Genomic DNA, 27,619 nt, shown 5'->3' on the forward strand with positions numbered 1-27,619 from the left:
GAATCTTTAGTGACAATCAGTGCTGAGGTTCACTGTGTAATAGTGTAGCACAGCATCTCAAACATTTTGTTGTGAAATGAATTAATTGATAAATAGGTGTGCAGAATAACCACTGCCACAATCTGTAATGTATATCTTGGAGGACTTCTGGTCAACCATTAGTTTGATTCCCTTAACCTCTGAGGGTAGGACAAGAAGCAAGAGGATTAAATTACACCAAGGAAGGTTTAGGATGGATACTAGGAAAAACTGCCTGATAGAGGGGGGTCTACCATTGGAATAAATTGCCTAGGGAGGCTGTGGGATTTCTGTCAATGGTGGTTTTTAGAAACAGGTTAAATAAACACTGGTTAGGAATGGTCTAATTATTACTTAGTCCTGTCTTGAGTGCAAGAGACTGGACTACTGAGGCCCCTTCCAATCCTACACTTCTATGATTCTATTAGTTTGTGATACTTAAATCCCATTAAAGCCAGTGGGAGTCTTTCCAGTGACTTCAATGGATTTTCAATCAAGTCATAGATTCAAAACATGAGAGGTCCAAATAATTCATGGTTTTTAGCCTAAATGATAGTATCAGCAATTTTTGACTACCCTTCAGACTTGTTGATCCATTTCTTATAGACATTATAGTGGCTGCCAGATCAGGATCCTGAGGAGATAAATAGATGTTAGAGATTTATTCAAGGGTGTCCATTCCTAAAAAGAGATATGAAAGGAATTTTGAAGGCATATACGGTTAAAAACAGACTGTCAAGGCTAGCCTTGCTCCAACTCTCTCACTGGACACCTTTACAAAGATGGAAGAAGTAAACAGTTTGGAATTAAATTCAGATTTTTATTTAAAATCCAGTTTCACAATAACAGGAGGTATGAAAGGAAATGGGTGAGTTCCTCCAAAGTTGTGCTTTGAACAGGAATAAAGGCAGGAACTAAATGTGTTAATAAACACAGCCCTGAAGCTGAATCAAGTGAGACAGCAATCATTGATTGAACTCATGCTTACTCTGATTAAAAACATATTTGCAATTTTAAACAATTTTGATTTCCATTAAGGTCACCATTCAGGTTTTATTTTATCCCTTATGAAACTAGCTGCCTATGTCAGGCATTACAGACTCAATAACAAACTTTTGTCTGTTGAATCTTAGCAAAGAATTAATACATACATACATACATTAATACATACATCACAGGTAGCTTGATGTCATCCAAATTAAATCATGACATGATTAAAAACATAGCAGAAAGTGCAGAAAGTATTGAAATACAATCAGTGTAAAAGCTAAATGTATAAACCTAAATGCTTATTTTAACATTGCCATGAGAAACATAAGGTAATCTGATTATTCCATATGATTCAGCCTTCATAGTTCCCTTATATTGCAAAAATAACATCCTGCCACTAGCAAAGCCAATGAGTACAGACTGTTCCCATATGAAAATACGTAGATACGTAGAATGTTGCATCTGAAGTACTCAGGCTGTGGTGATCTGAATAGACAAATTTTTATACTTCTAGTCAGAAGACCCTGGTAGTCTGGTGAAGGCTTTGGCATGATTAACTTCTGTGGGGGTTTCTGTCTCTCTCATTTTGTTAACATGAATGGACCTGTAAAAATAATATATTACCTATACAGTACTTATCTCCATAAAGTCAACATTTGGTAAAATCTCTATGGATATTGATGAGGGAATAAAAGCACAACACTTGTATTTCAAAATGCAGCATTCTTGATGGAATATGTTAAAACACTCTCCTAAATAAAAAGATGGCTTCTCATCTCTTCTTGTACCATCATCTTAAAAAATGTTTTCCAGGGCAGCTATTTTAGGAAGAAAACCGGTAACAGTAATATAATTGGTTTGGTTTGGAGAAAGTTAACCTACCAGTGAATCAGTGGTATGGTGAGATAATGCGACCAAGCTCCCCACAAACCAGGACACAATAACTCAAACTGGCACCAGGTTCTGCCGGAACAAAAAATACACAATCTGCTGACATATCTCCATTGCTATAAAGATCAATCTGCTTCAAAACACGCCTTTCATCCTCCATGAGTACTATCCATGCCTATCACAACACGTGGTGTTTCTCATCCACTGCATTACATGTCTCAATAACAGTTATGTGGGTGAAACCAGACTATCGCTATGATGTTGAAGGAACTGACACAGAAAAATGATAAAAGACAAAAGCACCATATTGCCTGTGGGTGAACACTTTTCTCTAAGTAATCCTCATCCTCATAGGTAACCTGCACAGAACTTTCAAAAGACAAGTGTAAGTGATTAAATCTGTAACTTTGCTAGGCACTAAAAATCATGGATTGAACTGAGACACTAGAGTTATGACTTATTACAAGAATCTGTAACCCACTACTTCCTCGCTTTTGTCCCATGCTACAAGGGCATTAACAGACCACTTTACATTGAACGATCTCTTAAAATGTGAGCTAACCATTTACACTAAACTGTTTAACCTTGCATTTAGTTGTGACACTCTGGGGGCAAGTCCACACTACAAAATTAATTTGACTATGTAGATGTACAACCACTGCAGTAATGTAATCAGGTTTATAAGGTCACACCAAGCTGCTTGTGTTGGCCGTGCACATCCTCATCAGGACAGTTTGCACGGAATTAGCTGTCAGTGTGAGGCATTGTAGGTTGGCTTCTGGAAGGAAGCAACAGCCAACGTAAGCAGTGTCTGCACTGGAACTGCATTGTGACATAAGCTGCCTTACACGAATGTAGTGTAGACTAGCCCTGACTTGAGGAAGAGCTTTGTGTAGGTCAAAAGCTTCTCTCACACCAACAAAAGTTGGTCCAATAAAAGATAGTGCCTTACCCACCTTGTGCATCTGAGTGGTTCTCAACAAGAGGTATATGTACTTTTGGGGTTACTCAGAGGTCTTCCAGGGGGTACACAAACATTTACTTATTTGTCTAGTTTTAAATAGACTATACAAAGAACAGTAGAGACGTTAGTCATTACTAAAACTTCATAGAGACAATGACTTATTTATGGAGTTCTATATACTATACACTGAAATGGAAATATAATATTTATATTCCAATCTATTTATTGTATAATGATATGGTAAACAACGAGAAAGTAAGCAATTTTTCAGTAAGCTTGATATGTCACTTTTGTATTTTTATACCTGATTTTGTAAGCAAGTAGTTAAGGGAGGTGAAACTTGTGTGTATGCAAGACAAATCAGACTCCTGAAAGGGGAACAGGTGTCTGAAAAGATTGAGAGCCAATGGTCTGCCCAGTTTCATAGTAATTTATAAAACGAGTGACAGGGGGTCCTTTTCCTTTCAAAATATGGAAGGCCAGATCTTCAGCTCGTGGAAATTAGTATAGCACCACTAGAGTTCCACTGGCTCAGTGTTTCTAAGAACCACATTTTGCAATATTTTGAAATTTATTATATATTTTGAAGAGTTTGTTTGTGGATTTGTTTTTGCAAAATAAAGTCATACTTCACGATTACCTCTAGGCTAAATTTTGCATAAACAATACTGCCACTTAAATTAGCAGAACACATTACTTTTTTACACTGGAATATGCTGAGTGGTTTAAATCAGTGTTTCTCAAAGTGGTCCATGGACCAATTTTGAGAAAGCTGCTACCAGGCCACTCCAGTTTGTTTACTTACTAACTCCACAGTCATGGAGCTTGGGGGTCCCATTGGCTGTGGTTTGCTGTTTGCAGCCAAGGGGAGCCGCGGGAAGCAAGCATATTAATACAAAATTCTATTACATATATTTCATTTCTTGAACTTTCCTATAAGTGTAAACTATGCAAAATGACTTTGCCCAGTCAACTGCAGGCCTCATCCGCTAGTCTATATATTTGAGAGAGTTTATCTGTCTGTCTGTTTATCTGTTTGTTCCTTAACTACTCCTAAACAAGAAAAGCTATAACCACCCAATTCCATATACAGCTTCCTCTTCTCAGAACTTAAAGCAAGGTAAGTGTTTGTTTGTGCCAGAAAAATGGGATGCTCCTGGAATGGGATTGCTTCTCATAAAACCAACCAACCAACCAAGACAATCACCAGGCAGGTGAAAGGGGCTGCCTGGGAGTACACCCCTCTGTCTGGGACTTACCACAGCTCCATGTCTCCCACCCACCAGGTGCCCTTTAGGCCTCCTTCAGCTCCCCTCTCCCTGGGGATATCATATAGGGATATTGCTGACTGGTCTACTTTGTCACGGAGCAAGGGGAAAATGCACATTTTGCTGCATTCCTCACTCTGGCTGAGGAGTGCAGGGCACAGACAAACCTGGACCTACTTCAGCTGGGAGACATACACCTTTCCCCCGACTGTGCCTGCTGGAATTGCAGCAACCATGGAGAGGCACATCTCATGTGGCCCCAAGCTGCTGTGGTGAGAGAGGGCTGGTGTAATCCTCTTTCTCCTGGGCAGCCTGAATATCAAACCTCTCACCCCCAGCCCAGAGCAATAATTTAAATGTAGCATGTACATTTTCATTTTATTTTCCAAAAAAACAAAAATGAATGGAGATAAGGACCTGAGCAATGCTGGGTAAATCTTCTAGTAAAGAAATAAAATAAAAATAACCTCACATAAAGTTACACTATTCATTTAGCAAACTGAAATGTGTGAAGCTACTGTTTTAGCATGCCACCTTTGGTATCCAGACACTTTTAGCTCACCTTTCTACAACAACTACAGGCAGTCCCCGGGTTACATGGATCCGACTTACATCGGATCCCTACTTACAAACGGAGTGAGGCAACCCCACACTAGCTGCTTCCCCCCAGCAGACCAGGAAGATGCGAAGCTAGCGCCCCCCCAGCAGACCAGGGAGACGCAGAGCAGCTTTTCTCAGCAGACACCTCAGCTTGAGAATAAAGGACTGAGGGAAGTGAGGTGTGGGAGAATAAAACTGAGCTCTGTTTGGCTAGAGTTTCCCCTACAATATGCACCAGTTCTGACTTACATACAAATTCAACTTAAGAACAAACCTACAGTCCCTATCTTGTACGTAACCCAGGGACTGCCTGTACTCTTCAGTATGAATCAACATTAGGAGCCAATTTCCCACCTCAGGAATCTCTCCTGGAAACAAATTACATGAATATTTAACACAACGGTTTGTTATGAAAAATTAATCTTTTGCCCCTACAACGCTTCATACTCACAATATGCCCAAAAGCCAGCGTTAAAAATTTAACAAATTTTATTTGGGGAAAAAAGTGAATCTGTATGGAGGGTCCACATTAATACAGTACACAGAAACCAGGGCAAAAACAAAGCAGAAAACAAGATTAATGTAATAATGAAAAGAATAAGCAGCTTTCATGCAGATCATAATATATGTTAGCAAAAGCACAACTTTCAAATTTTCTATATAAAATAGCAACAAGTAGGGTGGAAGTACTCTGATTCCCCTCGGGCCTACCTGTATCCCCTACTTTGAATTAAATAGGGAGAAAAACAGATTGGTTTAAATTTTACAACAGTTTAGGCCTGAAGAAAACTACACATTTTCCCCAACACAAATCAGCTGCATTTAATTCCCCAGACAGCTGGCATGAACACAGCCTCTCCACAGGACACCTGAATTACAAAATTAGCACATTCAGAACTCTAAATCACATTCCATTACATCAAGCCCTAAGGTCCAACATTACTGAGAGCAGGAATAAATTGCAGAGTTTCTCCTGAATTAACCCTCTTAGAGCACTCTCAAAGTTAAATTGCCCTTTCCTCCCCTTTAAAGATATATGGAAATTTACACATTTCCTCCAACCCATTCTAATCTATTCTGATTTTTGCCAAGTGGCACAGTTTATGGGACATAAATTGAAAATCCTTCTTTATAAACTACACTTGTAAATTAGCCCACCTCATGCTGTTCTTTGTTACTTTGAAAACTCCCAGGGTAATATGTTTATGTCTGGTACCTGAAAACAACATTGGCAAAACACTTTTCTCTCATAGTATGGTTTTATTGAAATCTGAAGTCATGCTATGAAAAAAAATCCTGGTTGCAGTTGATTTTAAGTTTCTTCCAACATATAAATAATCAATTGTTAAAATTACGTGACATTAAGGGACAGCTGTTCCTCGATCCACATAGTAGTAACTTGGTCTTATTAACACATGCTTGCCAATTCCTTGATATTGTATTACTATTATTTATTGATTATTTCTGTGAGCAGTTGCAATGTGCTCAGTGCTATACAAATTTGAAGTCCAATACTGTGCAAGTTCAATTTTTAGACCTGCAGCTACAGTCAATTTTTCATATTTTGAAGTAAGTTATTCTTCCAGCAACAGAAGAAGGATAGAGAAAATCATAGTAATAATCTTTTTTTAAAAGAAGTATAGTGGTTATGTGTTTAAAAGTTTCTTCTGCTCTGAAAATTTCTGGTTTCAGAGTTATCTAGCTATAAGAACATAAAAAGAACATAAGAACAGCCGTACTGGGTCAGACCAAAGGTCCATCTAGCTCAGTAACCTGTCTACCAACAGTGGCTAGCACCAGGTGCCCCAGAGAGGGTGGACCGAAGACAATGATCAAGCGATTTGTCTCCTGCCATCCCTCTCCAGCCTCTGACAAACAGAGGCCAAGGACACGATTTTAGCCCCTGGCTAATAGCCTTTTATGGACCTAACCTCCATGAAAGTATCTAGCTTCTCTTTAAACTCTATTATAGTCCTAGCCTTCACAGCCTCCTCTGGCAAGGAGTTCCACAGGCTGACTACACGCTGTATATATTTTAGAAATGTGCATCTATCTGTCTGTCTCTCTGAGAGTCCATTTGTTCAGAGATTCTTTCTAAATATCGAGAGCTAGGACCATCAAATTTGATGTACAGCTTCCTCTTCTCCTAACTTAAAGCAAGCTCAGGGTTTAGCTGTTCTAGGAAAATAGGAAGTATTTGGAATGGAACTGTTTTCCGTAACATGGAAAGGGACATGGCAATTTGTAGGGACACTATACTGCAGAATGACCACTGTGGAGCAGTGAGCATGGAGGGAGAGCTATACTGCAGAGGGACCACTGGGGGAAGCCACAGCACTAAGGGTACGTCTACACTGCATGGCTTTTTTGGGATACTGCGTCTACACGAGCTGCCTGTTAGTTTCGAAATAACGGGTGCACTATTTCAGCATCCCGGTAACCCTCATTCCATGAGGGTCAAGGGATGTCTCAAAATAGCAGGTTATTTCAAAATTTGGTGCTGTATAGATGTGCCAAATTTCAAACTAAGCTATTTTGAAATAAATTCAAAATAAGATTAGCAATTTACATAGCTCAATTGGTGTATCTTATTTTGAGTTTAGGGTGTTGTGTAGGTGCACCCGAAGAGAGTGGTGAATTGGGTTTGGGGCTCAACTTCTTGCTAGTTACTGGACTAGGTACATGCCCTCCGTGCCCCAAATCTCTGACCCTGGTCCTTGGTTGCAAGTGTCAGAGTTGGATGTGGGGGGCAGGAGGAGGAAGAAGAAAGCCTCTGCTAGGTTGGAGGCAGAGAAAAATCCCCTGCCAGATGGGGGAAAAGGCTCTGCTGGATGGGGGAGAGAAGGTATGGAGGGGTGCAGGGAAGAAGGCAGACAAAGGCCTCTGCCAGATGAGGGGGAGCAGGAGAAAAGGTCCTGCCAGGTAGGGAGGGAGGAGAAAAGTCCCCACTATAATCCAGAGGAGCCATAGCCCAGGCCCCTTGAGTACTACCTGTCTGTCCAGCACACCTGTCCGCTGGGTGCCCTGCACAGCTTCTTTTCCTCCCCTGGGCCCAGTCCAGGGAGCACTGCCAGGAAGGCCTACACAGTTCCCCTCCTTTGGCCTCTGTATTGCGCCTGTGGAGTGCCAGTCTGTGCGGCCCGCCCCACCACCTCCAGACTTGGAGAAGAGGAAGCTGGTGGGGCCAGCCTATGTGGCTCCCCTGCCCTGAGCCTCCCTCACTCTGGCATGGCCAGTCAGACACTCATTCCATGATGAAGGTAATTATTTACCAGCAAAACAAGCTATTCGAATCCTAATTATTCATGTTAGTGATTATCCAAAATTTAATTTTATTCTTGAGTCCAAAATTCATACATAAAACTGAATTAGGGTTCCAAAAACTCCAACTACCTGAATATTTTGGAGTTCCTTTAAGATAGCTATATAATCAATATTTACCTCTGTCCCTATTGCATAGATGGGTTGAGAAATAACGTAACTGCTTCTGACTTTCAACAATCCAGTGCTGGAGAAGCATGGTGAAAAAACTGCAGCCAGCAATGGTCCTACCACATGCTTGTTGCCTCAAGGCATTCTATCATGAAGACACTCTGCCCTGGTCTACAATAGGGAGTTATTTTGAAATAATTCCCCTTATTTTGAAATAATAATTGGAGTGTCTACACTACCAAGCCCGTGTCAAAATAACAGGCTGATTATTTCAAAATCAGTATTCCTGCTTTCCTGGGGAAATAAGCTTATTTCAAAACACGTATTTCAGGAGTTCTTATTTTGAATTTAGCTATTTCAAAATAATTTCCTAGTGCAGACAGGCCCTTAGTTACCAGTGGATAAAAAGTCAGTACCTATGAGACTCTCCATGAACAAAACAGGCACACATATTGCACAGAGCCTAGTAATAGTGGTTAGACTCAATGGGGCCACTTTCTGAGTTTGTTGGATGGCTTAGACTTTGGGTAAGGAAAGGGTAAACGAGATAACCTGATTGACTCCCAGTTCAAGGAAAACTATTGCCTTTTGCTGAGTTTGCAATAACACCGGACATGACCACAGGTGAAGTTCAATTACCAATGACAGGGCAGACAAAGTATTTCAAATTTCTCTTTTGAAACCACTAGATTTCCCTGACTTGAACAGTCTGACCTTGTCCTTCATTACATTGAGGAGGTTAAGAAATGAGGAGTCATCTGAGACATCAGTGGCAGCCCAGACATAGTGGATCAGAGAACCACTGACCACAAAAGATGATTCCAAAGAAGATTTTTTCATCCACTGGGACAGCTGCATCTAAAGGACAGATGAGCCTATTGCCATTGAGCGCTGGCAGAGGAAAAGCAGTTTTCAGATACTTGCCCACAAGTCAAAGGAGTCAAACCTGTGTAAGGTTTAGACGATGGATCCAGTAGTGAAAATATAGGAACGTGGAGCCTGATGAAAGTGGAGTTAGTTTATAAATGTGAACTGCTGAGTATTTTGAGAAAGGATTCATGGAATTCAAAGGGCTTAATGGAAAATAATTACAAGGAAAGAGAACAATTTGCAATAAGTGGAACAAATAGAAAATAATGAAAGCAAACTGGATTCAATCTAATCTACTGAAACTAAACTCTTAGCTGAGCACACGATAATGGAAATAATTACAATTACTGATTGTATGGATGATAACAAAATAGCTATGGAGAATGGGCGGGAGAAACAGATGTTTCTGAAAACATTGTATGTATTAGCCTTATTGAGAGTATTTGAATATAAATAAAATATCCATCGTAAGCAATGTTCCAACTGTTTTTGGATCTTCTATTATTTATTCAGTTTAGTGGGAAAATTTTATCCTAAGGCACACTTTTGCCTTCCCTGTCACTATGCATCAATTATACTATATACTGTACAATTACACTGTCCTTTGACATTGTTTTCTCTGTTCTATTAATATTTATAAACAAAACCCCTGTAAAATGCATTTTAAAGCAATAACCATTTTAACACATATAACCATGAGATGCTACCCAGGGTGAGTTCTAATGTTCTGTATTAATCACTATTGAGGACAACGTTTGATGATAGAATTCCAAGGCTTTTCCCCCCGTAAACTCTATACAGATTCAATCATTGCATCTTCAAAGTCCATGGTGTGTGTCAGCTCATGTTCAAGAAGCCAGCAGTGACAGAGAATTGAGATGCACTGCCTTTTTGCATTCGTTATCAGCTTTGCCTGGGAGAAAGAATATTCCTCACTGCAGTCCAGTACCCATGAAAAACACAATTGAGTATTCAGTAAGCATCTAACTAACATTATTTATGAATAAAGAATGCAAGGAACATCTACATGAGGGTAGTGTGGTGTATGTTAAGAACTAGGACTGGGGGTTAGAAAGCCCAAATTGTATGACTCTGCCACTGACTGTACTGGGCAAATCACTTACTATTCTCTATGCCAGGTACCTTGTCTTTTTGAGGGGCATAGACAGAAAATGACCTGAAGATACATGTTGTAACAGATCATTATTATTATACACTTCTATCAACAGCTAAAATGGGACAACATGAGGTATCTGGCCAAACAACTAATCACTACTGCATAACAAACGCAATTTACTGCTGCTCCAGCCTCCCATTCTTTTCAGATAAGAGGAAGGGGGTTCATTTCCTAAGTCCAAAAATTTAATTTAACAATGTATTGGTAAAAAAGATTACAGAGCTTTCCTTTCATTGGGGAGAAAGATGAAGGGATGTTCATCTACTGTAGCATATATGGTGGTTTTCTGAGAACAGCAATTACAGGTAAATCATTTTTTCTTCTCCAAAGATTCATATAACAGGAGATTACACTCTTGGAAACTAGGAGGCTCAGGAATGTCTCTGTAATACAATAAAATAGTGTGAGAGGCAAGAAAAAGTGAATCCCCTTTATAAAAACAAAACAAAACAAACAAAACCCCTCACCAAACACACCACCACACCATTAAACCAAACCAACTAAACAATGCAAATATGTCTGAGGGGAAGAGGATTTTTGTCAATGTTACCAGGCCAGGGAAGACTGACTATTTTGATTGCTGCCTTCAGGTCAAATATAGCCTTTACTACCTAAACCTGGCCTACTCTTAAAATTTAGTCTGTCCAGGTTGTCAAAAACCCACATCTCGATCTATGTAGCAATGCAGATTGAATCCCCAATCACAGTGTACTCAGAAGTAGGTTTATGGGAAAAGGTCCACTGACCAAGCTACTGTCACATCACCATAGCTATGGTGATCTAGCTGTTCTACTATAGTCCTCATACGCCTCATAGACATACCCTTAGTGCATATGTGTGTCTAGACTATATCCCTCTGCCAGCAGAAGGATGTAAATGAAGCAATTCGAAAGTGCAAATGAAGCAGGGATTTAAATATCCCATGCTTTATTTGCATAATCACATAATGGCTCTCTTTCGAAAAAGTGCTATTTTGAAACTGAAACCGCAGTCTAGACACGGTTCTTTCGAAAACGGGGCACTTTTTCAAAAGAGCCCATAAACCTCATTTTTAGTTTACAGGATCTTTCAAAAAAGCACACTATTTTCGAAAGGACCGTGTCTAGACTGCGGTTTCAGTTTCAAAATGCTCTTTTTCAAAAGAGCGCCATTACGTGATTATGCAAATGAAGCGTGGGATATTTAAATCTCCACTTCATGTGCACTTTCAAAGTGCTTCATTTATATCCATCTGCCGGCAGAGGGATGTAGTCTAGACACAGCCTATGTGCAAAGGATTCCATGCAAACCTCCTATGCGAAAAGCCTGAGTTTGCTGCAGTTTCCTATTTATCTTATGCTGAATGTCCTTGATGTGCCCCTGGAGTCATGGGCCACCGGAATAGTAATGAGAGATGCTATCAGACAGCATATTGAGATGCTTCTGTTGGAGACTACAGAGTTTTTTCAATAATACTTGCAGATTCCAAGTTAACTCTGGGTAATGCTTATGGCCCATGCGAAGAGGAGCTTTTGGGGGGATAGGTAAAAGGATTCTCATTGTACTATTTTACAAAATATTTCCATTTGAATTGGCATCTCCTTTGGCATGTCCTTTGGCAAAATGTTTCAAAGACACTGGGAGGGCTCAAGGTCATTCTTAGCAGAGTTTCTAAGGAAGTCCTTTCTGATCTGTTCCAAGACACAGAATACAAGTATTTTTCTTCATTCCTCTAAGACCCAAGTGGATGGTAATAGAGAAATAAATAGACGAGATAACAAAGGCACACAACATTTACAAACATCAGGAACAAGAGCCAACAGAATCTCTCAGATACAATAGAAACTGTGGGGCTCAAGACCTTAGTGTGTCCCCTGCGGCAGGCTATGATGTTGCTAACAAAGCTAGTTCACAAAAAGATTTACCTGTTATTTCAAATAACTACAATGGAGGCAATGCTATGGTGGAGAAGAATTAATCTGTGGTGAGAGGAGCCAATTAGTCATCAAAACAGAGACATGTTGCTGCACATATGGGAAACTGGTTGCACCATCCAAAAGTGCTCCTTCTCGGAGTACAGACAAAAAGGAACTGACTGTTGGAGCAGTGGTGGTGTTGCGTGGGTGATCACATATATTTCCCTGCAAAGGCTAATGTGATGGACTCAGAGGCTTAGACATTTGAGTTTGGGTAATTCCTACCTTAGAAGATTTTTTTTGCTTATCTTTGCAAAGTCCTCACAGATCTTCCAATAAAAGGTGCTATATTTATGCCAGGTAGATGTTAGTGTGAAAATATCCTGCAATATGATGCACCAACTTTTGGCCCCAGCTCGGTCTCCTTTTTGTTTTTCTGGCAGTGTTAACAGGGCAGAAAGCTGTTCTAAAAGACAGCTAGTGCATGCCTTGAGATGGCAGAAAAGCAGATGGCATAGAGGTGCTGGCAATGGGAACATTCCAAGGTGAGCCACAGGAATATCTGGGAGCAGAACCAGTGTGATCCCCAACCAGCAGAACAACTCCTAGAGCAGGGGTGGGCAATAAGCGACAGGAGCCACAAGTGGCAGTACTTGTGGATGCTCAGGTAAATATAGTGTCTGGTGACCCAGCAGGGGCTAACCCTGCAGAACTGCATCTGATCCATGGGATGCTTATTGCCTATCCCGTCCTAAGGGTCTGTCTGAGCATCTATAACATGGTGGCACTCACCTCCCATGAGTGCCCCTATCTGGCTGAGTGCACGTGCCTGCACTGCCTCTGTTTAATCAGCCTTTTTTGGCTATTCAGCCTTTCATACTCTATGTGAATCACAACCCCTTCTGAGTTACATGCCTAACAGGGCCCCATCTCAGTGCCCTCTGGTGTCTCAGTTTGTTTCCCCACTTGGATAGAAAGTAGTGCCTCCATGGTTCCCCTCTGGGAGATGAGTTCCTTGCCCTTACCTTAGGGCAGGGTTTCCCAACCTATAGGTCGGGACCCAAATATGGGTCGCCATTACATTTCAAAAGTGTTGCCAGGTGTCTCCCCAGGTGGCTCTTAAGGAGCCATTCATACATTTTTTGAATTGCCCTGGGTCACCGAGTCTTCCTGAATTGTTGAAATGGGTCCCCGTCTGGAAAAGGTTGGGAACCGCTGCCTTAGGGACTTATTTCAGAGTCAATATCAGACCATATGAGCTCGCCACACAGAGCTCTCCAAGGTGCTGCTACTCCCTCAGCCAGCCAGCCACGCGATATTTACTCCTTCAAGGCTTCAGTGATATTAAGCTGACTCTGGTACTGCAGCTTCATCTTAAAGGCCTTCCTGGCTGCTGATTGGCTGGTTTCTTTGCTAGCCTCTTTGGAGGACTTCTCTATGGCCCTTTTATGGCATCAGGGACTAGTTCACTTCATTCTATCTTATAGATGCCTTTACCTTGTTCTAGTAGGTTAAGGGCCATTTTAACACTCATTTGGACCTAAGATCAGAAAGCAGAAAACTTAGTTTATAGCCCCTTTGTCCTCATATCATGTATCACAGCTTGGCGAGATCTGGGCCAATATTCTTTCTATATAAACTGCTGTATAGATTAGCTAACCAGGCAGTTCTATGTTCCTTGGTACTGTAGTTTAGAAAGATTGTATTGATGTACCCCAGCTTTTAAGACATTTTCAGATGAGATGACATTTTATTTTACTTACAACAGGTAAAAAATAACAATCCCTTTAGAGTCTTAGTTAGGCATAGCATATGGACAGCACATTGGCCACAAGAGACATTATAAACAATGAATGACAAAAAACACCTCCTCAAACACCTTGGCATTCTACAATCCCTTGGAAAAAAAAAAGCCCTCCTGTCTCCTTTTCATTATATTCTCAACAAATTAGCCCTCCTGTGGGTTACTGGATCAAGCAATGCAATTGGAAGTGTGATTTAACGCAGGACCCTTAACAACCACAGGTTACATATGACTAAATTGTTCCTTATTTATAAACATATCACTTTTCACTGGCACAGTTTAGATGGCAAAAGCTGCTCTTTCATTAGCAAAGCAAGACTTGAGCATTACAGCAGGAGGAGGAACAAGGTCACAAGATCAGTTATGTTAACTGCAACCCATTGTCATTGAATTTTGTTTGTATGACCCACACCTCTAACTTGGAGACAGCTGAGATTTAGAAGATACTGCAGTGAAAACCATTGTGAAATATCAGAACATGAAACCAGGAGAGATTAGGTAATATAAAGAAATGTGAAATGTTTTTCTAGGATATTTTATCTTATTTATGTAGAGAAGAATTTCTCTGATCACTTCAAATTATTTTGCATGCTATTTTTTTCCTCCGTCTTTTTAGTGGGCTGTCATGTTAGTGGATTCATGTACTGTTTCTGTTTTCAGTCCAATCTCTGTCACAAACATGGAAAATCCATATGTTTTAATAATTTGTAAACTTCCAAAATGTCCTCCTCTTTGGCCTAAACTTGTCATTATTATAATAGAATCATAGAATACTAGGACTGAAAGAGACCTCGAGAGATCATCGAGTCCAGTCCCCTGCCCTCATGGCAGGACCAAATACTGTCTAGACCATCCCTGATAGACATTTATCTAACCTACTCTTAAATATCTCCACAAATTCCACAACCTTCCTGGGCAATTTATTCCAGTGTTTAACTACCCTGACAGTTAGGAACTTTTTCCTAATGTCCAACCTAAACCTCCATTGCTGCACTTTAAGCCCATTGCTTCTTGTTCTGTCCTCAGAGGCCAAGATGAACAAGTTTTGTCCCTCCTCCTTATGACACCCTTTAGATATCTGAAAACTGCTATCATGTCCCCCCTCAATCTTCTCTATTCTAAACTAAACAAACCCAATTCCTTCAGCCTTCCCTCATAGGTCATGTTCTCTAGACCTTTAATCATTCTTGTTGCTCTTCTCTGGACCCTCTCCAATTTCTCCACATCTTTCTTGAAATGTGGTGCCCAGAACTGGACACAATACTCCAATTGAGGTCTAAACAGCGCAGAGTAGAGCGGAAGAATGACTTCTTGTGTCTTGCTCACAACACACCTGTTAATGCATCCCAGAATCATGTTTGCTTCTTTGCAACAGCATCACACTGCTGACTCATATTCAACTTGTGGTCCACTATAACCCCTAGATCCCTTTCTGCTGTACTCCTTCCCAGACCGTCGCTTCTCATTCTGTATGTATGACACTGATTGTTCCTTCCTAAGTGGAGCACTTTGCATTTGTCTTTATTAAACTTCATCCTATTTACCTCAGACCATTTCTCCAATTTCTCCAGGTCATTTTGAATTATGACCCTATCCTTCAGATTAGTCGCAACCTCTCCCAGCTTGGTATCATCTGCAAACGTAATAAGCGTACTTTCTATGCCAATATCTAAATTGTTGATGAAGATATTGAACAGAGCCAGTCCCAAAACATACCCCTGCGGAACCCCACTTGTTATGCTTTTCCAGCAGGATTGTGAACCATTAATAACTACTCTCTGAGTATGGTTATCCAGCCAGTAATGCACCCACCTTATTGTAGCCCCATCTAAGTTGTATTTACCTAGTTTATTGATAAGAATATCATGCGAGACCATATCAAATGCCTTACTAAAGTCTAGGTATACCACATCCTCCCTTTCTCCATTATCCACAATACTCGTTATCCTATTAAAGAAAGCTATCAGACTAGTTTGACATGATTGCCTTGTTTGGACACAGACTAGCTAACCTTGTGAGGAGGGCTTTAAACTAGGTTCGATGGGGACAGGTGAGCAAAGCCCACAGGTAAGTGCTGAATGTGCGGGACTGGGAGATGGGTTAGAAATGGGGGGGACTATGGCCTGTAATGGCAAGGAGAAAGGAGGGTCAGGGCACAACAGGGAGGTAAGATCAAATCAGTATCTTAGATGCCTATATACAAATGCAAGAAGTATGGGTAATAGCAGGAAGAACTGGAATTGCTAACCAATAAATACAACTATGATATCACTGGTATTACAGAAACCTGGTGGGATGGGACGCATGATTGGAATGTTGGTATGGAAGGGTACGGCTTGCTCAGGAAGGACAGACAGGGAAAAAAGGGAGGAGGGGTTGCCTTGTATATTAAAAATGTACACACTTGGACTGAAGTGGAGATGAACGTAGGAGATAGCTGTGTAGAGAGTCTCTGGGTTAAGCTAAAAGGGGTAAAAAACGAGGGTGATATCATGCTAGGAGTCTACTACAGGCCACCTAACCAGGTGGAAGAGGTGGATGAGGCCTTTTTTAAACAATTAACAAAATTATCCAAAGCCCAAGATTTGGTAGTGATGGGGGACTTCAACTATCCAGACATATGTTGGGAAACTAACACAGCGGGGCACAAGCTATCCAATAAGTTTCTGGACTGCATTGGAGACAACTTTCTGTTTCAGAAGGTTGAAAAAGCTACCAGAGGAGAAGCTGTTCCGGATTTGGTTTTAACAAATAGGGAGGAACTAGTTGAGAACTTGAAAGTGGAAGACAGTATAGGGGACAGTGATCATGAAATAATAGAGTTCATGATCTTAAGGAAAGGTAGAAGGGAGACCAGCACAATTGAGGTAATGGATTTCAGGAAGGCAGATTTTGATAAGCTCAGAGAACTTGTAGGTAAGGTCCCATGGGAAGCAAGACTGAAGGGAAAAACAACTGAGGAGAGTTGGAAGTATTTCAAAGGGACGTTGTTAAGGGCCCAAAAGCAAACAATTCTGCTGTGTAGGAAAGATAGAAAATATGGCAAAAGACCAGCTTGGCTTAACAAGGAGATCTTGCATGATCTCAAAATAAAAAAGGAGTCCTATAAAAAATGGAAACTAGGACAAATAACAAAGGATGAATATAGGCAAGCAACACGGGAATGCAGGGGCAAGATTAGGAAGGCAAAGGCACAAAATGAGATCAAACTAGCTACAGGCATAAAGGGAAACAAGAAGACCTTTTATAAATACATTAAAAGCAAGAGGAAGACCAAGGACAGGGTAGGCCCACTGCTTAGTGAGGAGGGAGAAGCAGTAACAGGAAACCTGGAAATGGCGGAGATGCTCAATGACTTCTTTGTTTCAGTCTTCACTGAGAAGTCTGGAGGTGTGCCTAATGTAGTGAATACAAGCAGAGAGAGGGTAAGTTTAGAAGATAGGATACACAAAGAACAAGTTAAAAATCACTTAGGAAAGTTAGATGTCAGCAAGTCACCAGGTCCTGATGAAATGCATCCCAGGATACTCAAGGAGCTGATAGAGGATGTATCTGAGCCTTTAGCTATGATTTTTGAAAAATCATGGCAGACAGGGGAGATTCCAGAAGACTGGAAAAGGGCAAATATTGTCCCCATCTATAAAAAGGGGAATAAGAACAACCCAGGAAACTACAGACCGGTCAGTTTAACGTCTGTCCCAGGGAAGATAATGGAGCAGGTAATTAAGGAAATCATATGCAAACACTTGGAAGGTAATAAAGTGATAGGGAATAGCCAGCATGGGTTTGTGAAGAACAAGTCATGCCAAACTAATCTGATAGCTTTCTTTGATAGGATAACAAGCCTTGTGGATAAGGGAGAAGCAGTGGATGTCATATACCTAGACTTTAGTAAGGCATTTGATACGGTCTCGCATGATATTCTTATTGATAAACTAGGCAAATATAACTTAGATAGGGCCACGATAAGGTGGGTGCATAATTGGCTGGATAACCGTAGTCAGAGAGTTGTTGTTAACGGTTCTAAATCCTGCTGGAAAGGGATAACAAGTGGAGTTCCTCAAGGGTCTGTTTTGGGACCCGTACTGTTCAATATCTTCATCAATGATGTAGATATTGGGATAGAGAGTACGCTTCTTAAGTTTGCAGCTGATACCAAACTGGGTGGGGTTGCAACTTCTTTGGAGGATAGGGACATAATTCAAAATGACCTTAGCAAGTTAGAGAAATAGTCGGAGGTAAACAGGATGAGGTTTAATAAAGAGAAATGCAAAGTGCTCCACTTAGGAAGGAACAATCAGTTCCATACATACAAGATTGGAAGCGACTGTCTAGGAAGGAGCATGGCCGAAAGGGATCTAGGGGTCATAGTGGACCACAAGTTGAATATGAGTCAACAGTGTGATGCTGTTGCAAAAAAAGCAAATATGATTCTAGGTTGTATCAACAGGTGTGTTATAAGCAAAACTCGTGAAATCATTCTGCCACTCTACTCTGCACTAGTTAGGCCTCAGCTGGAGTACTGTGTCCAGTTCTGGGCGTCACATTTCAAGAAAGATGTGGAGAAATTGGAAAGGATACAGAGAAGAGTGACAAGAATGATTAAAGGTTTAGAGAACATGTCCTATGAAGCCAGGCTTCATGAACTGGGCTTGTTTAGTTTGGAAAAAAGAAGATTAAGGGGGGACATGATAGCGGTTTTCAAATATCTAAAAGGGTGTCACAAGGAGGAAGGAGAAAATGTGTTCCTCTTGGTTACTGAGGACAGGACAAGGAGTAATGGGCTTAAAGTGCAGCAGGGGAGGTTTAGATTGGACATTAGGAAAAAATTCCTAACTATCAGGGTGGTCAAATATTGGAATAAATTGCCAAGGGAGGTGGTGGAATCTCCCTCTCTGGAGATATTTAAGAACAGGTTAGATAGACATCTGTCAGGGATGGTGTAGACGGAGTTTGGTCCTGCCTTGAGGGCGGGGGGCTGGACTCGATGACCTCTCGAGGTCCCTTCCAGTCCTATTATTCTATGATTCTATGATTTGTTCTTTACAAATCCATGCTGACTGTTCCCTATCACCTTGCCACTTTCCAAGGCTGTGTCTACACTGGGCCACTTATTCCGGAAAAGCAGCCGTTTTTCCAGAATAAGCTGTGAGCTGTCTACACTGGCCCCTTGAATTTCCGGAAAAGCAGTGACGATTTACTGTAAGAAATCAGCTGCTTTTCCAGAAAAACTATGCTGCTCCCGCTCTGGCAAGTCCTTTTTCCAGAAAACTGTTCCGGAAAAGGGCCAGTGTAGACAGCACAGTAGTCTTTTCCTCAAAAAAGCCCCGATCGCGAAAACGACGATCGGGGCTTTTTTCCGGAAAAGTGCGTCTACATTGGCCATGGACACTTTTCCGGAAAAGCACCCTGCCAATGTAGACGCTCTTTTTCCGGAAATTCTTATAATGGAAAACTGTTCCGTTTTAAGCATTTCCGGAAAAAGGTGCCAGTGTAGACATAGCCCAAGTATTTACAGATGATTTCTTTAATTACTTGTTCCATTAACTTCCCTGGCACAGAAGTTAAACTAACTGGTCTGTAGTTTCCTGGGTTGTTCTTATTCCCCTTTTTATAGATGGGCACTATATTTGCCCTTTTCCAGTCTTCTGGAATCTCTCCTGTCTCCCATGATTTTCCAAAGATGATAGCTGGAGGCTCAGATACCTCCTCTATCAGCTCCTTGAGTATTCTAGGATGCATTTCATCAGGCCCTGGTGACTTGCAGGCATCTAACTTTTCTAGGTGATTTTTAACTTGTTCTTTTTTTATTTTACCTTCTAAAACTATCCCCTTCCCACTAGCATTCACTATGTTAGGCATTCCTACAGGCTTCTCGGTGAAGACCAAAACAAAGAAGTTGTTTTCTGGCTCAATCTGGAGCCCAAGCTGCAGGACAGAGGTGGTCAATAAGTGGCCCATGGGCTGGCTGCAGTTTGCCAGGGTTAGCTTCAGGCAATGAAAGCCTCACTGCAGCTCAAGACTAAACACTTGAGTCAGTAGGAATGATCCAGTCCTGGGTTTTAATTTACTGTGTATACATACCCAGAGTTTGCCTTCAAACCAGATATAAGATATCCAAAAGAAATGAGCTTTTCCCTTTTGCTGGCTCTGTGAGTTTTTGTGACATCTATAGGGCTGATTGTGATTTTTCAAACAAAATAATTAAGGAAATAGTCACAATTTTGCATACTTTTGACTATCTATACTACCATACATGATGGTTTTACCCACAATTTTCCTTACCTTCTTATCATCACATGAGTTTGTCTTTTTACTATGTGTTTATGGTGTCACTGGACACTGTCTTCTGTACCATGATAAAAATAATATATAATAAAAATAATGTTGGATCCAAAACAAGAAGGAAGTAAAGACTCTACACTTTTGTATCATCTGAAAATCAGTGGATGATAAGCTCTACTTGACTTTTAGGGAGATTGTGCCACTTTCTTGTGCTGAGCTAGTCAGGGATGAGCCTGTCAGTACTGAATTTAAAAGTCATAAGATATTTAAAATGAAGAAATAGTCAAAGACAGAAGTCATGATTATTTCTTTAAGCATCTCACAAAGGAAAATCTGCTTTGGTGAAGAATGTAATGACTCCAAAACAGCATAACTAGTCCTCTCTAAGACATACCAGCCTCCAGTTCCTCCTTTAATGAGGAACTGAAGGTTTGATTTCCCTCTGCTCAGTGCAGTAATAGAGAGGGTAGAAGAAGAGGATCAAAAAGTCTATTATGGCTCTGAATTCTGTACCATTCTTATCTTGTGTGTCGTGCAGCAAGCTAGGGGTTGCTTTTATATATACCTCTGGCTTGTGGTCTATCCAGCTGCTTCTGTCCCAGAGCAGGCTCACCATTTCTGAGCAGAGGAGCACTAGGTATAGGAGCTCTCTGCCACAATAGTTCACTATGGCCATGTCTACACTACAGATAAGATTGAAGTAGCCTCGGTGTAGATAGCACCAAAATTTGAGTTAAGATACTTTGACTTAAGCTACGCAATTAATGTAGCTGAAGTTGTGTATCTTAATTTGAACTTGTTCCCTAGTGTAGACGAGGCCTATGTGAGTTGTAGCAAGAATCCAGGCCCTTCGTGCCTCCAGAATTGCAAACGGGCCAGAGTACAATGGAGAAAAGGGCCAAGAATCCTTGGATAGCTCCACAGAAAAATAATGACATTATCTTTAAGATAAGATTGATTGGTGGTGTGTCAGCCCCTTACAGAATGTTGAATTGCGGAAGACTCAACCTTTCTGAAAATCAGGAAAGGTTAAGGTAGCCTAAGTACCTTAATTCTGCTCAATTCCAGCAATACCACAGTGTACCTCTTTATACATATACCTTTACTCTGACAATTCAGCAGTTGATGAAATGTGCAGGCTCTTTACCTGATTTTACAAATCATTTGCTCTCACCCACAGGATTCTAGGCAGTGTCCACCTCAACTATGCATTGCCTGGTTTTTAGAAATTTTGAGTCTTGCTCAATTCAACATTCAGCAAGGGGTTGACATACCATTCAGCAGCCTTATCTTTGCATTACTGTGTGGTTCTGTTATTGAATTGTCTAGGGCTTATCTTAATCTGGAAAAGGCATGTGTTTAACAGGAGTCAGAAAACATTTTTACATTTGCACACATAGGCATCAACTCCCCCCTCCAAGCTCTGCCTCCACTCCACCTCTTCCCCAGACCCCACACTAGTCCCGCCTTTTCTCCACCACCTTACCTGAGCATGCCTTGGTCCTAGTCCTTCTGCACCTTTCTGGAGCCTGAACACTGCAAATCAGATGTTTGTGGTAGGCAGGAGGTTCTGGGAGGGAGTGGGAGGAGTTGCTTAGCATGGGGCTGTCGGCATGTGAGAGGTGTGGGGGGAAGGGGCAGAAGTGGGGATGGGTACTCTATACGGACTAATTTTTCCCTGTGGATGCTCCATCCCTAGAGCCCCCATAGAGTAAGTACTTATGGTTCTACATATCATGTCCCTCCAATCAGCTGGCTTGCACCAACCCTATAACTGGTGGTGCCTGAAGTGAAGGACAAGTACGTTTCAGTGAAATAGTGTTCCTGGTTGGGGTGCAGGATGGAGTTTGTGGCAGGCTATAGCAAGAAGAATCACGCAATACAGAGCTTTATGTTTGCAAAAAGATCCTCAGATCCCTGTCCAATAGATGTGTTCCATCTCCAAGGGATAATGAGGTATCACAGCTTGCAATGTGTCTATGACAAACAGTAAATATTTTCTGAATGCTTTGACTTTTTTTCAATGTTCTTTCTACTCTTATTACTAGTTTTCATGTTGTCACTGTGACAATGATTGAGATGGTCAGGCAAATTAGAGCGAACGATCACAGCTCTTGGACACACAATCTCCAATGTTGCCCAAGTTTGCTCTCCTACATTGTATAGGTGTATATCAGAAATAAGGCTCAGATCACTTTTGCCTGAGGAAATCACCACAGTGTCCAGTAGCACATCTTTTCATTCAAATCAGCAATCTCCAGGTCATAGTGTACTCCTTACTCTCTCTCAACTTCTGTGATCTTGTGATCCAAGAAACACCCCAAAATCCTCATGTTGGTGTGCCTTGTAGTGCATGTATTTCTTTTCCCTCAGTGCTCAAGTACCTGCATTTTGTGCTATGTGTTTTTCAAAACATTGCATTAATCTGCCCTGAGATCAAGCAATCAACCTGAGGCTGGCCTACCAGATCTCTAGCCTTGTATTAAAAAGAGCCTAAAAACAAACAAAGAAAACCCCACCACACTGACACATGTAGAAACTTGACAAATGGCAGTTCTCCTAAGGGGTTATAGCTAAAACTACCCCAAAGTTCAGTTCCTAACCTTTCTTAATACTTCCACAAGTCATAGTAGATTTCAAGACAATCTGTCCAAGCAAGCCGATTTCAGAGCACCTAGAACACTGCCCTTCAAAACAGGAAGGCCAGAGGCAAAGGGATCCACTACACATCTATTTGCAGAATAGGAGCCTTGGAAAGGTCTATTCATCTCAATACGATATCCCTAGTTGAATGAAATACAACCTGAAACAATAGCTCTGGGGATATGTCTACACTACCCCCTAATTCGAACTAGGGGGGGTAATGTAGTCATACGGAGTTGCAAATGAAGCCCGGGATTTGAATTTCCCAGGCTTCATTTGCATAAAGCCGGATGGTGCCATTTTTAAATGCCGGCTAGGTCGGACCCCGTGCTGCGTGTAGCCGCGCAGCACGGGGTCCGACCTAGTCGGCATTTAAAAATGGCACCATCCGGCTTTATGCAAATGAAGCCCGGGAAATTCAAATCCCGGGCTTCATTTGCAACTCCGTATGACTACATTACCCCCCCTAGTTCGAACTAGGGGGTAGTGTAGACATACCCAACGGCATGCAAACTGCTCCATTCTTTTGCATAGATGTCCCCATCCCTCTCCCATGCTTTTTAGAACCTGTGTTATTCATGCAGTATGTCTGTTCTCATCTCCCTAGCCTGGCTTATGGGGGTGGAGGGGAGGGTTGAAAAGAGGTCTTGGATACTCCTAAAAGGGCAAGTACCATAGAACCTGACTCATGTGAGGAGGGAGGGGAAACAGAGGCCCAACCCCTGAAGATGGGCAGAGGCCTCCTAAATCCTGACAAACACGTACGGACAGCATGATCAGCTCAGACACTCCCTGTTCAGATGAGCAGGCAGGGAAGAGGGCTCAGACCTCCTTAGGGAACAAGAATGCCCCAGATCTATGTACATGTACAGGAGAGGTACACATGGGAGGTGAGAATGTGGAGCTGACAGATCTCCTGTTCCTAATGTCCTCTAGCTCCCCCTGCAACTCATTTCCACATCTCCCTACTCAGTGTCCCACCCTTCCACTCCGCCTAACCCTCAGACCTCCCTTATTTGCCCCTCCATCTCTGTTCCCTCCACTTCAACACAGCCTCACAACCTCCCTTGCTTCAACACCAGACTCCTCTCCTCCTGTTCCTCCACTCATCTACCCTTTACTACCCCTCCCCTTCCAGGAAGCATTCATATGTGAGATCCCTACCAATACTTTCCTCTCCCCCACCAATAAAATTGCACCCATGACTCATAAATTGTAACAGTCTCCAGCCATTCAGTCAATCCAAAACTCCTTTTGTTTTAGGTTTGTGATTCATTCTTCATTACTTAGGTTAATTGAAGGGTGAATTCACAGCCATCAATCTCAACCTGACAATTTAACATTACAAGACCACAGAAAGAAACTGTTTTTGTGGGGCAGGCTGTAACTCAGGAGCCTGTTGATCACACGTTGCCAAATTGAGCTCACTAATGCTTTCCCATGCTTGTGTGAGGTATTCCAAATTATGAAGCCGTATGTGGATTTCAGAGTACTTACAAGAGACAAATTTTACAGCATGTAAAATTACAATATTTTCTATATCGGTGCAAGTGAACTGTAAAGAAAAATGTACATTTTTTAAAGATCTTAAAGTTCTTAGTTTGCATCTGCCAAAGTTTTAGTTGTTACCATGCATTACCTTGGGTAAAACTCAACAGTTTAAGATTTTTTTGACCTGCAGCACATAAGTAGTTTGGTCTCTAGCTATGCACAGAAATAACTGGCCTAGATTTTTTTTTAAAGAAAATAACTATTCTTTTTAGGGGTTATATATCTCCTACTTCAAGCTCAAACAATCCCAGTTTTGAATAACTAACTCTACCCTGTACCCTCCTGTGGCATACCAAATTTAAAAGGAATCCAAAATACCATGTCAGGGTTAGAACACTTAGAATGTCCACCTTTAAATTGACCTTCTTATGCTGTTGCACAACTGTAAATCATCATCTTAGAGGACTTTCTAATAGCATTTATTGTCCTCTTTTTAGTATCCATCTTCTCGGGAGCCCACCACTACCACATTAAAAGCACTTTAAAGAGCTTTAAAATAAAACTAATATTCAGGGTGAACGGACAGAGGTATACTGCAATTCTAATTTTATCCCATTTGTTGTTTTGATCCTGTTGTTGTTATATAGAGCTCTCTTCTGGTTAGTTTTAGACAGCTTCCCTTGTTTGTTTGATAGTTTGTTTTAAATTCTGGGTTGAGACAATTCCCTGGGTGTCCACTAGGGACTCATTGCAGGGTTCTCTTTCCTTTTTCAGGATATTGCTAACGAAGTTCATGACTGGGAAACACAAAATGGATGTTGTTTTGAAAGAAGTCGTGTGGGTGGCCTAGCCTGTGCAATGGTGTAACATAACTGTGGGGATGTTAGGTTAGCGGAACCAGAACATGGAAAACAGTGATCAGGTAGAAATTACCTTATTTGTCAAAGGGGTAGAGATTTGAAATGAGAAGTGTGTCCTTTAGAAAATGAGAACCTAACCCTTTTTGCACTACACTACAATAGTTCAAGCTTATTGGACTGTGCATTATTCCCTCTTTTTCACTTGAACAAATCAATTTACTGCTTGACAAATAAGTACATAATGTAGAATGCCAACTTACAGATTGGTATCATTAAAGAGAGAGCATGGTTATATTGACAAGGGACCATATTTCACCTACATTTCAGATCTTGTGATACAAACTTTGTTTATATAGAATACATGACCCATTACATCTGCTATACTGCAAAAAATCTAAGCTATGATCAAATAGGACCAAAATGGAAGTAGTAAGTATTTAAAATCTTGTACATGTACCACAAATAACACTGGATGATTTCTCCAGAGGCATTTATGAGTTTGGAATTATTTTGTTATATATGTAACAAGAGTAATGCAAACTCTTCTGCACATTTTTTTTAAAAAAAGGATTTACTAAGTGCAAAACCTCACATTCTCAGTCTTTAGTGCAGTTTTAAGTAATTAGCCAATTTTCATTATAGTTCAAAATATTCACATAGAAATTAAATCTAATCGATTAAGTTTATTATGATTACATTCCAGAAATCTAACAGTAGTTTGATAGGAAGATAGGAAAGATCTGTCTTTAATATGGAGGTTCTATAATTATTTTCATTATTGTAATCAAAATCTGAGGGAGGGGGGTTAAGTTAAGCTCTGTCTTTAGTGTTGTCTCTTCTGCTGTATTGGTATAGGGCATTATAATAAAAAAACCCACACACTTTCCACTTTTAAATTATTCATGCTCTTTTTCATTAAAAAAACAAAAAGTCAATTTAAAAACTTAGTAAAATTTTTATGAAATTCAGAGACCCACAATAACTCTGACTTTGTATTCCAAGATAATGACCTCGCTCTTTATATTTCGTTTCCTTAATAAAAGCAAATTTAAAAATTTACATCATTCAAGAGAGATGATGCACCATAAACAAAGAATAAGTATGCATAGCAGTCACCCAGGTTAGACATCTGTCACTCAAATCACCGTCATGCCTCAAGCTACCCTGATACAATCAGAAAAGAAAATGGAGTTAGTTAGATGGGTTTACAGGATGATGTCTGCATGACTGACAGATGTTGTGTTCTACAACATTATGTTCATTCAGTTTTTATTATAGAACAATTGCTTTTAATAGCTTTTATGTTTATGTTCAATATGTTGTAAATTCACCTCCATATACACAAAAATGAACAGAGAAATCTTATGAATTGGTTTTCATATTTTTTTCCAATAAATGCAATTTTCTCAATAGAAAGTAATTTGGGCAGCTGGTGAACTGTAGAGTTCACCAGTCTAGGAGTTCTCAAAGACACACAAACCATGTCTTCATGGTTCAAGGAAGAACTGACATTACGCCCGAAAGTATTATCAATCATCAACTTCACAATATCATCTGTTGTAAATTGGGAGTCTGATTAATAACAGCGATTCAAGCATGCTCCTGAAAACTGTGATCTTTATTGACTAAGTGGACTGGTGACTTTCTCTTTTCATGTTGTTTGCACTCAATTTGTGCTGCTTTCAGTTACTGATATAGTACATTACTATTTTTGGTATGATTGTTTTCCACATTATATAAAGTCAATAGAAAAATGCCAGGTGAAGCAGGTAAAGTTTTCATCCATTTTGTATAAGTCTTGTTGCCCTACTTTTGATTTTCTTTTTCATTCATCAGCAACCTAACTGAACCTTGATACTTCTTTCATATCATTTTTGAGATATCAAGAAAACAATTTTTAACCTTTCTTTTTATAAATATCCCTTACAGTTCTTATCCACTGAAAAGCCTGTGTTTTTTTTTTAAAGAGCACTGAATAACTATACTTGTTTCCTTTATTCAGATAGATGGATTCAATAGGTCTTTCTTTATGTTCCTTTCTAATCTAGCTCTAGTTGTATCTAGTTTTCCATAATAGGTTTCAAATTAAAACAATAGGTGAATACATGTGGCCCAACTGATTAAGGAAATTGTATTCTGGGTTCTGATTCCAACTCATTTACTGAATTAACTTTGCTACCTTTAGCAAAGAAAGCCTTTCCAGCTGGGGTTTGTAAAGGACCCCATGAAATCCTCAGGTGAAAATTGCTCTATAAATGTGCAGCACTTTATTATAGCATTTTTTGGGAACAAAAAAACAAAACAAAACAGAAAACATTATAAACGTCAGATGTTTTACCTCACATACCTTTGGGGTTACATTGTCATTGCTGAATAACACAAACTGGATGATTTGGAGACAGGAGACACTAGAATCTCTCCTAAGAGAGGT

The 27,619-nt window shown here is 40.5% G+C and overlaps 1 long non-coding RNA gene across 1 annotated transcript in view; it reads right to left on the reverse strand.

Annotated features, from left to right (window-relative positions):
* Nucleotides 1-858: 858 nt before the first annotated feature.
* Nucleotides 859-27,619, reverse strand: part of LOC142830658 (uncharacterized) — a 151,438-nt gene continuing 124,677 nt past the window's right edge. Inside the window, exons 2-3 of the long non-coding RNA XR_012906098.1 lie at nucleotides 1,891-1,971; nucleotides 859-1,612 (exon numbers count right to left, since the gene is read on the reverse strand). This is a non-coding gene — a long non-coding RNA (uncharacterized LOC142830658). The remainder of the gene's footprint in view (nucleotides 1,613-1,890; nucleotides 1,972-27,619) is intronic.

Source organism: Pelodiscus sinensis, chromosome 9 (assembly GCF_049634645.1).
Source record: "Pelodiscus sinensis isolate JC-2024 chromosome 9, ASM4963464v1, whole genome shotgun sequence".
NCBI classification, from domain to species: domain Eukaryota; kingdom Metazoa; phylum Chordata; order Testudines; family Trionychidae; genus Pelodiscus; species Pelodiscus sinensis.